At 40.0% G+C, this 15,108-nt stretch overlaps 1 pseudogene; it reads right to left on the bottom strand.

Annotated features, from left to right (window-relative positions):
* Window positions 1-2,301: 2,301 nt before the first annotated feature.
* LOC119859017 lies at window positions 2,302-14,783 on the bottom strand (annotated as a pseudogene).
* Between the last annotated feature and the right edge of the window lie 325 nt (window positions 14,784-15,108).

The raw sequence follows: 15,108 nt of genomic DNA, 5'->3' as shown, positions 1-15,108 counted from the left end.
GGCCATGTAACTACTGACTTGGCTGGCTGGATAGATAGAAGGCCAAGGAGGCAGTGTTCGAAAGAATGTATGATGGAATAGTTCACACTGAGCACCTTGACAATTAACTTCTTGAATGCTTTAGTTTGAAGCCTAAATGCTAAGGAAATGATTTTTTTCAATCAGTTTAAGTGTTGACCATTCATTGTTTGTTTGCATGACAGACCTGTTCTTCTGCACTTTGGACCCATTTGCAGGCTTCTTACTTTCAGTGAGTCACAAAAGCCTTTATAAAACCCCAAAGCAATTGTTAGTTGGGCCCATCATTGCATGAAGAGAGAGAGAGAGTTTGTGTGTGTGTGTATCAAGTGAATACCAAAGAATTTTAACTTTGTTACATGTGATAACTTAGCCAACATTCTCCTCTTAAGCTGCAGTGGAATGTTAGGTGATTAAAGCTGGTGCTGAGTCCCAGGAAGCTGTGGCTAAAGTACAGTTTTGAATAATGGCTGACAGCTGGGATCAACTATCATATCCAAACTACCCTCAGAGCAAATCAAATACACCTTGGACACACAGGAAGTCTTATCTTGCAGATTTTAAGCACTTTACATTCTAAGCCAGCTATACAATTCCACTGGGGAAAGACCCACTAAGATCTTGCCAACTTAATCTGGTTAGGACAAAAATAAGTTTTTAAATAGAAATCCTCTCACCTAATGTGAAATAAGAAGTGGATCATTATCTGTTGGACTCCAGTCAGAGGGCCAGTGATCCCTGGACAGACTGTTATTGACAAGACACCAGTGGAACGGAGAACTTGGGGCAGTTTGGCTGAGTTACTTCTGTATGTAGAGAGAACAGGCCAAAGTTTAATAAAGTTTCACTGGTTCAATTTAATCTGCATTCAGTTTCACTCATTGCAAATGAAACAAAGCATATGGTTAGGAATGGGGAATTTAGCACATACCTTAATCTAAGAATTTGCTGAGTTGTACCAATAAGAATTAGTACAAATAGGTAAAAATTTGTATTTTAAATTATTTTGAAAAAGTCTCATGTTTCATGAAAAAGTTTGATGCACAGCAAATGTCTGCTAGCTTCCTTCTACTCACAATACAGGGCACAGTTTAAAGCAGCCTTGTGACTGGACATTGGCTAAGATTGAAACATACCAGCTGCTGTATTGACCAAAGGCCCAGCAGCCTAAATAAATTCTATAAGATATATTTAACTCTTAACATGGGTATACCTGCCTGATGAAAATTCCTGGCAATCTGCTGTCACCGGGTTGCTCTGATTACATAAAGAAATCCAGTGATTACAAAGCTGTGGAGATGTCAGCAAATGCAGTAAGTACCTCAGGGTTACAAATGTGAGAGAAACTGTAATAGATCTGCACTGGCCCTTTGATCTTAGGGGAACCCTCCTCTGAGCTAATCCCAGGGAAGAGAATTCAGTACATTGGCCTTCACTACAATGGACCATCCAGGTGAGCCTTGTTAATTTGTCACTTAGGGTTTTTGTGGCTGAGGCTGGAGAGGAAACTCAAGAGACCAGCCACGTAGCTCCCAAGAAAGGCTTCTAGTATAGAAATTTAGGAAGAGAACTTTCCTGAGGTATGTTTTTATGGTAATTGCAGCTGCTAAAGATTATAACCAGTAGCAGTCCTATACTTGAGATAGAGAGGCCCAGAATGGGTTTTATGTTTTGTAGGGTTTGTTTTAATGATAGCCAGGCCAACCCTAGGACATCTCAAGAATCAACACAGAGGAGGGATACAATTGTTTGCACTGAATGAATCAGGTGAATTCATAGTAAGATTTTTCTCTGCCCAAGTTTTGCAGATTAAAGGTGTAGATATTCGGGTTAAACTCCCAAATTGTACGGACAACATCTGGCTAAAATATGGGCACAAAATGCTGTCTTCTAGATAGCCAGTGACAATGCAATGCCATGCAGGTAATCCATGTTCAGTCCTGAGCTCAGCTTATCAGTTGTAAGATGGTAGAAGTATGGGATGTTGCACCACACCTGGTGGTTTAATATATGATGAAATGGTTTCAAACCAAGTAAAGCCAACAGAGTGAATGATGAGGCTAACACTCTAGCCCAGCATTTCCCAAACTTTTTTGGCCACGGAACACTTTTTAGCCTATTACGGAACACTTATAATAGTATTTTGTAGTTGTTTGGTTTTCAAATAAAAATTGTGTTATTTATGCTCAAATATATTTTATTTTATAAAACAAAGCAAAAATACAAATTTAAAATACCTTGAACTAACAATTTCTAACTAGAAAGCGCGTATAAAGTAGTACAAAAATCAAGTGCAAGTGTCAAAATTAAAAACAGTGTTCTACTTAAAAAAAACTGTTTTTATATATACACAAACACCAAACAAATTAAATTTTTACTAGGAAAATCTATTTTTATAAACAGAAATACAAATTTGGATTTAATGGGATTGGGGTTTCTGCATTTTTCTATCACAAATTTGCTTAATATTAGGAATAATGCTGGAAAGTTGAATCCTCATGTCAGGTGCAGCATCAAGTCTATTCCTATATTTTTTGTTGCAGTATAATATGAAAATCCTATCTCACACAAATAAGTTGTAGCAAAAGGAAGGAGCACTCGAACTGCACGTTTAGCCACATTAGGGTACTCTTCTATTAGGCTACTCCAAAAATTATTCAGCAGAAGATCCTTAAACTTTTGTTTCAAATCAGAGTCAGAAATTAAGTCAATTAGGTTTTCATAATCATGCGCAGTAAAGCCAACTGGTTTGGCTGTAATTACAAATGGATTTTGAACCCAAGCATTATCATCAGTAGTTGTAGAAAAATATTCTAATAAAGAGGCCTGCAAGTCATGTAAGTGCTGTAAAATGGTGCTGGAAACTTCTTCATGGACTGTAGAATTTATTTCAGTCAGAAATTCATGTAGTGTAGGGAAGCAGTCAAAGTTACTCTGTTCTACAGAAGATACCCAGAATTCCAGTTTCTTTTTTAATGACAAAATTTTATCCATTGTAGTAAAAATGGTCACATTCTTTCCTTGGAGCGACAGATCAATTTCATTTAATTTTGCAAAAATAACTGCAAGATATGCAAGTCTCATTAGCCATGAGGAATTTGTCAGACAGTCATTAAATTTTCATCCTGAATTATCTGAAGTGAAGAATACCAGTAGTTTACGACAAAGCTCAAAAAGCCTCACAAGCACTTTTCCTCTGCATAGCCACCTCACTTCCATATGTAAAAGAAACGTTTTGTGCTGACTACCCATTTCCTCACACAAAATCTTAAATAACCTGGATTGAAGTGGTCGAGATTTGACAAAATTGATAATTTGTACTGCTTCATCGAGCACAATTTTCAGATATGCTGGTATTTTTTTTAACGGCAAGTGCTCGTCTGTGTAGAACACAATGGCTCTTAGTGCTTTCTGATGTCACACTTATGATTCACGTTACAGCTCCTTTCATCTTCCCAATCATTGCCCGAGTACCGTCAGTACATACATTAATACATTTTCCCCAACTAATTTCATGCTTTCTGATAAAATTGTTGATGCAGTTGAATATTTCTTCTCCAGTCGTGTTGCTTTGCAGAGATTCACATAAGAGCAGGTCCTCTTCAATAATATTATTAAATCTATATTGGACAAATACTAGTAGTACAGCAAGTCCTGAAACGTCAGTGGACTCATCTAGCTGCAATGAATACTCATGGCAAATTTTCAGTTGCTCTTTTTCTGTGTCATCAGCAAGATCTTTAATGCGGCATGCAACAGTATTATTTGACAACTGTTCAGCATCAATTTTTTTACCAGATTGCTCGCTCAACATGCACATTACCATATCTTTCGCGCAAGGCTTGATAAGCGTTTCTCCAATAGTGTGAGCTTTTCCGGCAAGCGCTGTAGAGTATCTTACTCGTAAGATGCCTCTATTGCACTTGCGTTGTCTGTTTTAGCAATTTTAATCATCAAAAGTTTACAATTTCCAAGTGAGTCATGCTGCCTCTTGAAAAAACTTATATCTATGTATTTGTATTCAGCATGCTTGGTTTCCAAATGCTTACGAAGTTTAGCAGAAGCCAATGAACTGTTTGCTAGTATTTTGTTGCACACGACGCACTGCGCATCAGGAACATCTTTATTTCCAACTCACGTAAAACTGAAAGACAAACTTTCATCATACTTTCGTTTCAGTCTTTTAACACCTGCTTCTTGGTTTTTTTGATATACTTCGGTGGAAATTCTTACACCTTAGATAACTCACAAGTACTAACAGATTTTTTGGCATCAAAAGACTGTGATTATTCATCCTCACTTTGAAGTGTTACAATATTTTGCTCGTTTATTTAGACCACAGTTGGAATACCAGAAGAACTTGCTTTTCGTTTCAAAGTTCCTTCTTTTAGCCACAAATCCATGATGATTAGGTTTAGTAACAATATTTAGAAATACTGATTTTTGTCAAATTTTGCTTGTCACAAATATTTATATTGTTTTGAGCCAAGCTAGTTTAGTTTTATTTATCGCACACATGGTAAAGACCCACAGGTTTTAACGTATTGAATGAATATGTTATATTCAACATGGTATAAAGAGAATGGTGTGTGTGCATACCACTGCAGTTTGCACAGCCTCGAGTGGAAGGGATACGACGTCATTAACTGAAACATGCCCAAAAGGGGTAGACATCAACATGCTTGCGTGCCGCGTTCTCTTTACGCCATGATATTCAATATGAGATCTATCAATAACTGGAAAAAGAGTTTTATGTTAAATTATAGTCATCCAAAAAGAGTTGAAAATTACGCTTCAAATAAGCCAAATTTAAAAAAATGTAAAGACCCTTTTTTAGAATTACGATTCTTTCTCAGAACACCTATTCACATCCATGTTCCGTAGAACATGGTTTGGGAAATGCTGCTCAAGCCTTATCGCACATTCTTGTGGGAAAATATAAGGCATATCACTACAAGCGAAGCTCAAAGTGCAACGCTCTCAGCCAGACACCCTTCTTGGCTTAGGTTGGGTGAGGTTGTGGGTCAATATTTTATAAGCATTCATCTTTGCAATTCCATTTTACATGTGCATGATATATCCTGTGAGATAAGTTTATGTAAAAAATGAACTCTGCTTGGAAGTAGATGGAACACAGTGTTGGGAGGGCGGGTGTGATATTTTGGTTTGGCCAAGGGATATTTTTCAAAACATAATGTATAGTTTTGAGTAAACAGGATATAAAGCAAATGGTTTAAAATACCTCACTGAAATATCCGTGGAGTCAAATTTAACCTGTGTATGGCAAAGCGGGTTCTCAAAATAAAACAACACTCACCTACTTGTCTCTAAATGTTTCTTATGTATTGAAGGTAAAATTCAGCCCTGTGCAGAGAGACTTTGCCTGGCTTCTGCACCCTGTCAGCCAGTGGGACTTACTGAGCAATGCTTTGGACAGCACTTAAGTCCACACAAGAGTGGAATTCACCCTGAGGCCCGAAAGCATTTCAGGCACCATATAGACATACAAACAAGTGCAGCGCCCACCCCAGAGCGCTTACAATCTAAACAAGGTAACGAAGGATGCGACACAGCAATGAGATGATGCAATTATTCAGTAAAGGCCTGTGTGCACCACAGTTGGATACTGAAAATGACAAATAAAAGAAAGCTCCTGGAATTGCCTTGGTTGATTCACATTTTGTGAGCATCCCGCTAGAAGTGGGTCTTAAGTAGGAATTTGGATGTGGGTGGTGACTAGGTGAATCAGTGCGTGGAAGATGATGGAAAAGGCACGGAGACATTTGTGAGAGAAGCAGCCAAAGTGCTGGCAAGGCTGCCATCTCTAGTGGAATAGAGGTGTGAGAGTCAATAGTGCAATAAGAGTAAGTCAGATAAGCAGAGCCTGGAGGAAAAGGTGCTGGAATTTGATGCCTCAGAGAAGGTTTCAAAGAGTGGAGTGATGTTGCCAGATTGACAGGCAAAGATGATGATCTTGCCAGCAACAACTGTATGGACTGAAGGGGAGCAAGATCGGTGTAAGGCCAAAGAGAAGGAGGGTGCAGTAGTCATGATGGGAAATGACTTTAAAACCCTATTTCTTGAGACCCAAGGCTGGGTTTAATCCCTCTGGTATTATCCCACTGTGCTGTTGTTTCTCCTAAAGATTATTTGCCTCTCACCTGCCCCTGCCCGCCTCCCCAATTATCCAAACGTGGCTTATTTCACTCTTGCATGGTTCCCCTAAAATCTCTGAATTTGTAATGATCTATTTTGTTTACATTTTAAATACACTTGAATGGGGCCTTTTGCACTGAATGTGCAAGAATCCTGCATTCTCAGTTTAGCATAGGGCGCTCATTCACTCAGTACCCTGCCTGCTCCGAAGAATGGAGGTGTGATAACACAAGGACAGGTGCATTAGGAATGCAGAGGATGACATTGTGCATGAGGCCTAGGCATCACTTAAGGCCCAGTTAAACTCTCAGCAAAAGAACGGCCATACTGGGTCAGCCCAAAGGTCCATCTAGCCCAGTATCCTGTCTTCTGACAGCAGCCAATGCCAAGTGTGCCAGAGGGCATGAACAGAACAGGTAATCACCAAGTGATCCATCCCCTGTCACCCATTCCCAGCTTCTGGCAAACAGAGGCTAGGGACACCATCCCTGCCCATCCTGGCTAATAGATATTGATGGACCTATCCTACATGAATTCAGGAGGGCTAAATTGGGCTTATGTGTGACTTGTCCATCAGCCATGTGCTGGCCATCTGCACGGGGTGAATTTCACTGAGATAGAGTGAAAGGACACTGACATACATGTGAGTACCTACCCCTGCTCTTAGAACAAAGCAGCTCTAATTTTAGCCCAACTAGCCTTGAATATTTCCCTTTAGTGTTAACCAGTTATGGATTGCTTCGATATTTTAGCACATCTAGCACAGAAAGTAAAATGTTAAACAGCTTTTTAGAAGGGCAAAGAACTGCCTTTGTGTTAGCAAGGACCTACCTTCAAGAGATTTGTTTAAACTTTTAGAAGAACAAATCTACTGAGCATGAAACTTTAAAAATGCAAACCATTTTTTTCCAGTTAGATTTATTTTATTCTTTTGTTTAATATCCATGTTTGTTACTGGAGGAAGGACAAAATGGAAACCCTGTGACCAAAGCTGCTCACTGCACTAGTTTTGGCATGATGCATGGCTTTGGGCTGCTCATTTCTGCCCTGTATCAATGCATAATACCTAGTCTGGAGCCTGCCAGCAGGACTGTAATTTCCCCAACAAGTCTGCTTCCAGCCTGAGATATACTGTAGATAACTCCCTTCTCTTAAGAGGTTCATTTGCCCTTCAATTGCACACAATGGTTTTCTGCTAACTGGAGCTAATCCCATGTATTGAGAGGGTATTAAATTCTTCTAAGAGCAGGAAGGGACTGGGAAGTATTTGAAAGCAGTACATTTCCACAGTACAGCCAAAATTAAGACAAGCAGGGGACCTGTATTAAAATAGTTGCCAAGGAAAAAGACAGTCTTCTCCTGGAGCTATGGCAACTCCACGTTTACCTGTTGAGTTGATGTATTAGGATTAAAGCAACCCATTTTCCTCAAGATTATATACAGGAGATTCAGAACTATTAATCAGGGGTGTCTTATTAAGCTCATAAGAGCTTATTATATAAAGCTATTTGAGATGAGGGGGAAAAAAGGGAAATATCTTCCACATTAATATATGGGATTATTTTTTAATTCTAAATCTGAGTGCTAATTCATCTCTGAACCAATACATCAATTTAATTTCAATGGAGAGCCTAGGCTTTTCTCTGGTGGTTAATGCACTTTAACAGCAAACTATTGTGCCAATGCCTAAGGAACTACTTTGATACCATTAGTCTGTGCTATGCTGTGTCAGTGGCTGCTGCTAGAGCCACCAGAACCTTTCCACAGCTTTCTTGTAATGGACAGTTATTTTATTTATGTCCGTAATATATTAAGCCTGGGATTTTCAAAGGCGCCGAAAGAAATTGGTGCTCATATCTCATTGAAATTCCCTAGGAACTGGGCACCTGACTCTCCCATCCCTGATCCTGCAAACAGTTATGCAAGTGCTTAACTTTGCTACTGTGAGCAGTCCCCACTGAAATCAATGGGATCACTCATGATAGTAAAGTTAAGAATAGGCGTAACTGTTCATAGGATGGGGGCCTTAGGCGCCTTTGAAAATCCCAGCCAAAATGCTTATGGCCAGATAACAGTAATAGCTCGCAGGTTTATAACATAATATCACAGTGAGGCATCCTGGGTTGACACTTGATGAATATGTGATTCTTGTGTAAATGTGGGAGCCTGATGCTTGCAAACAAGCCAAATACAATTTGTAATACGCCCCAGTTTCTGCAAACTAAGCAATAATAATGAACACTGTGAACAGTGATTACCAAAATCTGAGACTGTCTAGGGAACTCCCCAATGTAGGCCATGTCCGGACTAACAAATAGGTTGTGTATTAAAACAAGTTAGCTAACACAATTTAACAAACAAAATGCTAAATAGGACTTTGCACCTAGACAGGGCAAGTTGTGCTTAAAAAAAAAAAAGTTAACTGGTCATGGTTAACTCTTGGCTCTCCACCACCAATCAGCTACCGCACTGTTTCAAACACCACTTTTGCCCTGTGTAAACTCCATTGATGATGCATCTTTATGGGGTGCAAAGTCCTGCTTTAAAATGTGTTCGCTAACTTGACCTGTTTTGCTAGTTTAGACATGGCTATGGAGTCTAGTACATCTGGGCCTGTATCTTCCCAGTGCAGGGCCTTCCATGTTGGCACTCACTTCCCGATTGGTTCAATGGAACCTGAATTTGTTGACCTTCAGAATCCATCATAAGGACTAGTCTCTGCCTGAGATGAAGATGATAGAGGATTTCTAAGGAGCTGTCTGCCAGAAAGTAAGGCTAATTTATATGTAGTCTAACTATGTCTACCTTATTCGCCATACCTGCACACAGAGCAGGTGATGAGCACATTTCACAAGTCTAAGGGATGGTGTCCCTAGCCTCGGTTTGCCAGAAGCTGGGAATGGGTGACTGGATGGATCACTTGATGATTACCTGCTCTGTTCATTCTCTCTGAAGCACTGTCATTGGCTACTGTTAGAAGACAGGATACTGGGCTAAATGGAACATTGGTCTGACCCAGTATGAAGAAAAGGAGTACTTGTGGCACCTTAGAGACAAATTTATTTGTTAGTCTCTAAGGTGCCACAAGTACTCCTTTTCTTTTTATGGATACAGACTAACATGGCTGCTACTCTGACCCAGTATGGTCATTCTTAAGAATAAACTCAGGAAATGTCAGTGAACTGAAAACACAAATATTTGCTGAGGGACTCCAGTGAGTGGACTTACTGTCTGCTTAAAAGGGAAGTATTTTTTTTTCTTCAGCAAAGCCACAGTTTGCACAGTTTGAGCCTCCCCCAAATAGCCAAACTGAAGCTCATGATTTCTATATTAGTTTGACTGGTGATGTTGGATGTGTGCCTCATAGGCTTCCTGATTCCCTGCCGCCATCTACCCTCCATTAACCAAATAACAACACTTCATTCTAGGCCAGGTCTCTGGTTTCTCTGGGTTTATTATTTTTAAAATAAAGTGGACTTTTGATTTGGCAACCAAGATCTGCTCTTATTTATTTTTCCTTTTAGTTTTACTAGGGGCCCTCACATAAAGTGTCTATGGCTTGATTTTGTTGCACTGAAAAGGAGGATGGGATATGTTGACAAGTAGGAATATGGAAATCCATCCTCTAACTTGGAGGGAGAAGATTACTGCTTCAGCTTTTAGAACTAAACCGACTGCTAAAGGTGACCTGCAGAGGAGTTAAAATGGTTATATGCTCACTTTTGCTTCTTTATGATGCATGAAGAGAGCTCAAAGGCGGCTGTTTTCTCTTTATAAAAAAAATTCTGCTTTTTTCCCCATTAGGTGATAGGATTTTGTCTGCCCATTAATTCTTTGTAGAAATTGTAACATGACAAGAGATGAAATCTGAGCAGTTGAGAACAGATGGGATTTTTAGTTGGGCTGTTTAAAATGTTGTGGTTAGCACCTATTAAGCTCCAATGCTTTACAACATTTGGGAGAAAGGAAACCTTTGTTAAAAATGCAATAGTCCTACCTCTGCAGCTAACGGGTAAAATAGCTCCCAGTCTATAGCTGAGACTTCCTGAGGCTCTTTAGGTAAACCAGGGGTGACCACAGAAAATCCATGATGTTTCTGTAATTAAAAATCAAGCAGAAAAAAGCTCTTTAGTAATAATTCTTTCATTGTCTTTATATATCACCAGAGGGCACAAATCCAATTTGTTAAAAATCCCTTTCCCCTCTACTCCTGGGCATTCCATTTCCCCTCCTATGCTACAGAAGCAGCGGCTCCTGGGCGCACTGCTCCCTGCTTCCCCTTGGCCTGAGAGGGAGCAGATGACCACACATCCAAGCATATTCATGAAAACACCGGGTTTCACTCTAACTTACTTTGGTACTGGGAAGTCTATTCACCCTAAGTCAGGTTTAGCAGAGGCCAAACATGGCCTGCACAATGTGTGAGAAGAAAACAACCCAGTTTGACTTTCAGTTCACAGGCTGAGTTTGCAGGACTGGCAATTGGAAGAAGATTTACTTGTAAGCTGAATGAGCAGGAACTCCCTTGGGAGATAAACGTGGGACCTCATGCCACCAATTTCACAGATTCACTTTGCTTTGAGTTGACACTTCCATTTGCAGCTGAAATCATCCTGATAATATCACCTAGCACAGTATTATTATTTAGTAAGCACCAATAATGTGTTTGGTACTTTAGAATACACAAAATAAAGACAGTTACTGCCTGAAAGTGCTTACTATCTATTATAGACTCTATACGTCTTTCCTGGATGGAAAAACTGTCCATAACCAGAGCAAATGCTGACTCTGCTCATTATGCTGTATTGATTGTGCAGCACACACACAGGGCTCTGCAGATACACTTTTTTGGCACATAGCTTGGTGGTATTAGTTTAATGAAAAAATGTTTTCAAGCAGTATTCTACAGTGCCTTTTAGTTCAGCCTCAACAATCTGTCACCATAAGGCATCAGTGTATATGTCTGGGTCAACACAATCTAAAATAAGAGTATGATGTACAGTAATATTATGCATGAGTCAGGGACCACATTTCTGTGCCCCCTGTCCAGTGTCCAGAACAGTGAGATGGCCAATCCAAAAATAATTTTATCCTCAGTGTCAAATCCTGATGAAAAAGAAGAAAAATGCAGGGTTCCCCCTCCCCGCCAGCGTCTCTGGATTGCTTTTACAACAGCAGGTACTTTTTCTACTCTGCTGGCTGGGCCGATCTTACATTCCATACACTCGCAGCTCCCATTACTTACAGGGGGAGTCTAGGTGCACAAGGAAGTCAAGATCAGACATTTTTGGCTTGCAGCCCTCCTTGATACAACTAAGAACAGAATCCTGCTGATCACGTGTACTTTACCTCAACTTCAGTGGGAGATGTGGGTTCTCAACAACTCTCAGGATCAAGCTTAAGGTCTTGTCTACACAAGGAGAGTTTTTGAAATCTTTCCCACCATTGTTAACATTGTATTCCTTCATCAAGTAGCTGCTGAACCGACTAGAGGGGATGCCATTTTAGATTTAATTTTGGTGAGTAGCGAGGACCTCATAGAAGAAATGGTTGTAGGGGATAATCTTGGCTCAAGTGATCATGAGCTAATTCAGTTCAAACTGAACAGAAGGATTAACAAAAATAAATCTGCAACTAGAGTTTTTGATTTCAAAAGGGCTGACTTTCAAAAATTAAGGAAATTAGTTAGGGAAGTGGATTGGACTGAAGAATTTATGGATCTAAAGGTAGAGGAGGCCTGGGATTACTTTAAATCAAAGCTGCAGAAGCTATCGGAAGCCTGTATCCAAAGAAAGGGGAAAAAATTCATAGGCAGGAGTTGTAAACCAAGCTGGATGAGCAAGCATCTTAGAGAGGTGATTAAGAAGAAGCAGAAAGCATACAGGGAGTGGAAGATGGGCGGGATCAGCAAGGAAAGCTACCTTATTGAGGTCAGAACACATAGGGATAAAGTGAGACAGGCTAAAAGTCGAGTTAAGTTGGACCTTGCAAAGGGAATTAAAACCAATAGTAAAAGGTTCTATAGCCATATAAATAAGAAGAAAACTAAGAAAGAAGAAGTGGGGCCGCTAAACACTGAGGATGGAGTGGAGGTTAAAGATAATCTAGGCATGGCCCAATATCTAAACAAATATTTTGCCTCAGTCTTTAATAAGGCTAAAGAGGATCTCGGGGATAATGGTCACATGACAAATGGGAATGAGGATATGGAGGTAGATATTACCATATCTGAGGTAGACGTGAAACTCAAACAGCTTAATGGGACTAAATTGGGGGGCCCAGATAATCTTCATCCAAGAATATTAAAGGAATTGGCACCTGAAATTGCAAGCCCATTAGCAAGAATTGTTAATGAATCTGTAAACTCAGGAGTTGTACCAAATGATTGGAGAATTGCTAATATAATTCCTGTTTTTAAGAAAGGGAAAAAAGTGATCCAGGTAACTACAGGCCAGTTAGTTTGACATCTGTAGTATTCAAGGTCCTGGAAAAAATTTTGAAGGAGAAATTAGTTAAGGACATTGAAGTCAATGATAAATGGGACAAAATACAACATGGTTTTATAAAAGGTAGATCGTGCCAAACCAACCTGATCTCCTTTTTTGAAAAAGTAACAGATTTTTTTAGATAAAGGAAATGCAGTGGATCTAATTTACCTAGATTTCAGTAAGGCATTTGATACCATGCCACATGGGGAATTATTAGTTAAATTGGAGAAGATGGGGATCAATATGAACATCAAAAGGTGGATAAGGAATTGGTTAAAGGGGAGACTGCAACAGGTCCTACTGAAAGGCGAACTGTCAGGCTGGAGGGAGGTTACCAGTGGAGTTCCTCAGGGATCGGTTTTGGGACCAATCTTATTTAATCTTTTTATTACTGACCTTGGCACAAAAAGTGGGAGTGTGCTAATAAAGTGTGCAGATGATACAAAGCTGGGAGGTATTGCTAATTCGGAGAAGGATCGGGATATTATACAGGAGGATCTGGATGACCTTGTAAACTGGAGTAATAGTAATAAGATGAAATTTAATAGTGAGAAGTGTAAGGTTATGCATTTAGGGATTAATAACAAGAATTTTAGTTATAAGTTGGGGATGCATCAATTAGAAGTAACGGAAGAGGAGAAGGACCTTGGAGTATTGGTTGATCATAGGATGACTATGAGCTGCCAATGTGATATAGCTGTGAAAAAAGCTAATGCGGTTTTGGGATGCATCAGGAGAGGCATTTCCAGTAGGGATAAGGAGGTTTTAGTACCATTATACAAGGCACTGGTGAGACCTCACCTAGAATACTGTGTGCAGTTCTGGTCTCCCATGTTTAAAAAGGATGAATTCAAACTGGAGCAGGTACAGAGAAGGGCTACTAGGATGATCCGAGGAATGGAAAACTTGTCTTATGAAAAGAGACTTAAGGAGCTTGGCTTGTTTAGCCTAACTAAAAGAAGGTTGAGGGGAGATATGATTGCTCTCTATAAATATATCAGAGGGATAAATACAGGAGAGGGAGAGGAATTATTTCAGCTCAGCACCAATGTGGACACAAGAACAAATGGGTATAAACTGGCCACCAGAAAGTTTAGACTTGAAATTAGACGAAGGTTTCTAACCATCAGAGGAGTGAAGTTTTGTAATAGCCTTCCAAGGGAAGCAGTGGGGGCAAAAGATCTATCTGGCTTTAAGATTCTACTGGATAAGTTTATGGAGGAGATGGTATAATGGGATAATGTGATTTTGGTAATTAATTGATCTTTAAATATTCAGGGTAAATAGGCCTAATCCCCTGAGATTGGATATTAGATGGATGGGATCTGAGTTACCCAGGAAAGAATTTTCTGTAGTATCTGGCTGGTGAATCTTGCCCATATGCTCAGGGTTAGCTGATTGCCATATTTGGGGTCTGGAAGGAATTTTCCTCCAGGGCAGATTGGAGAGGCCCTGGAGGTTTTTCGCCTTCCTCTGAAGCATGGGGCACGGATCACTTGAGGGAGGATTCTCTGCTCCTTGAAGTCTTTAAACCACGATTTGAGGACTTCAATAGCTCAGACATAGGTGAGGTTTTTCGTAGGAGTGGATGGGTGAGATTCTGTGCCTGTGTTCTGCAGGAGGTCGGACTAGATGATCAGAATGGTCCCTTCTGACCTTAGTATCTATGAATCTATCAACACCAGTTTAGCTGAACCTGTGTTAGCAAAGTTGTAACTCTACTATAGACAGCTCACATGCTGCAAACAACATTTTCAGTATTGTGTTGATTAGACCTGCTTTCAGCAAACTAACTGACATGATGTTGATAAGGGCCAGCTATGCTATGCTCCAATGTTATAGCGCTGGTTCAGCTGAAGAACTGGTGTGCTAACAATAGTAAGTAACTTTTCAAACACATCCCTAGTAAAGACAAGGCCCAGGAGTATGCTTGGTGAAAGTTACAGGGTGGAGAATATTTTAGATAAGTTCTTCTGGTAGCAAAACCTTAATCCTAAATCTGAACTGAATTTGAATGAATGCGTCACTGGGGTTTGGCGATGTTGGGCGGACTATTTTGCACACGCCCTCATTTCCTGTTTCCAGCTTATCACCAGAAGGTGGTTCTTGTTGTACTTCCATCTTGACTGGAAGTCAAAGATACCAGAAATCTAATGAAACAGCTGGGTCTTATGAGATTTCCATCTCAGTCTTCCCTCCTACCTTGGGGGTGCTTATCTATAGAAAACCTTCAAAGGTTTTCCCAACATCAGTAAAAATAGGGCAAATCTCAGAGCTGAGAAGCAGAGGATAGGAGGAAGCTGTCAAATGATCAGAGTGGCACAGAAAAGCTGAAAGAAAATGAGCGATGCACAAGGGACCCAAAGGGGGATTTGGAGACACTCACTTTTCAGTGTTAATGTATTATTCTGATGATAATGATTGCATTTTTAGAAGATCTGTGTAG

The sequence above is a fragment of the Dermochelys coriacea genome, chromosome 7 (assembly GCF_009764565.3).
Source record: "Dermochelys coriacea isolate rDerCor1 chromosome 7, rDerCor1.pri.v4, whole genome shotgun sequence".
Lineage (NCBI taxonomy): Eukaryota > Metazoa > Chordata > Testudines > Dermochelyidae > Dermochelys > Dermochelys coriacea.
The sequence above is the reverse complement of the archived record's forward strand: the minus strand, read 5'-3'. Positions and strand labels throughout refer to the sequence as shown.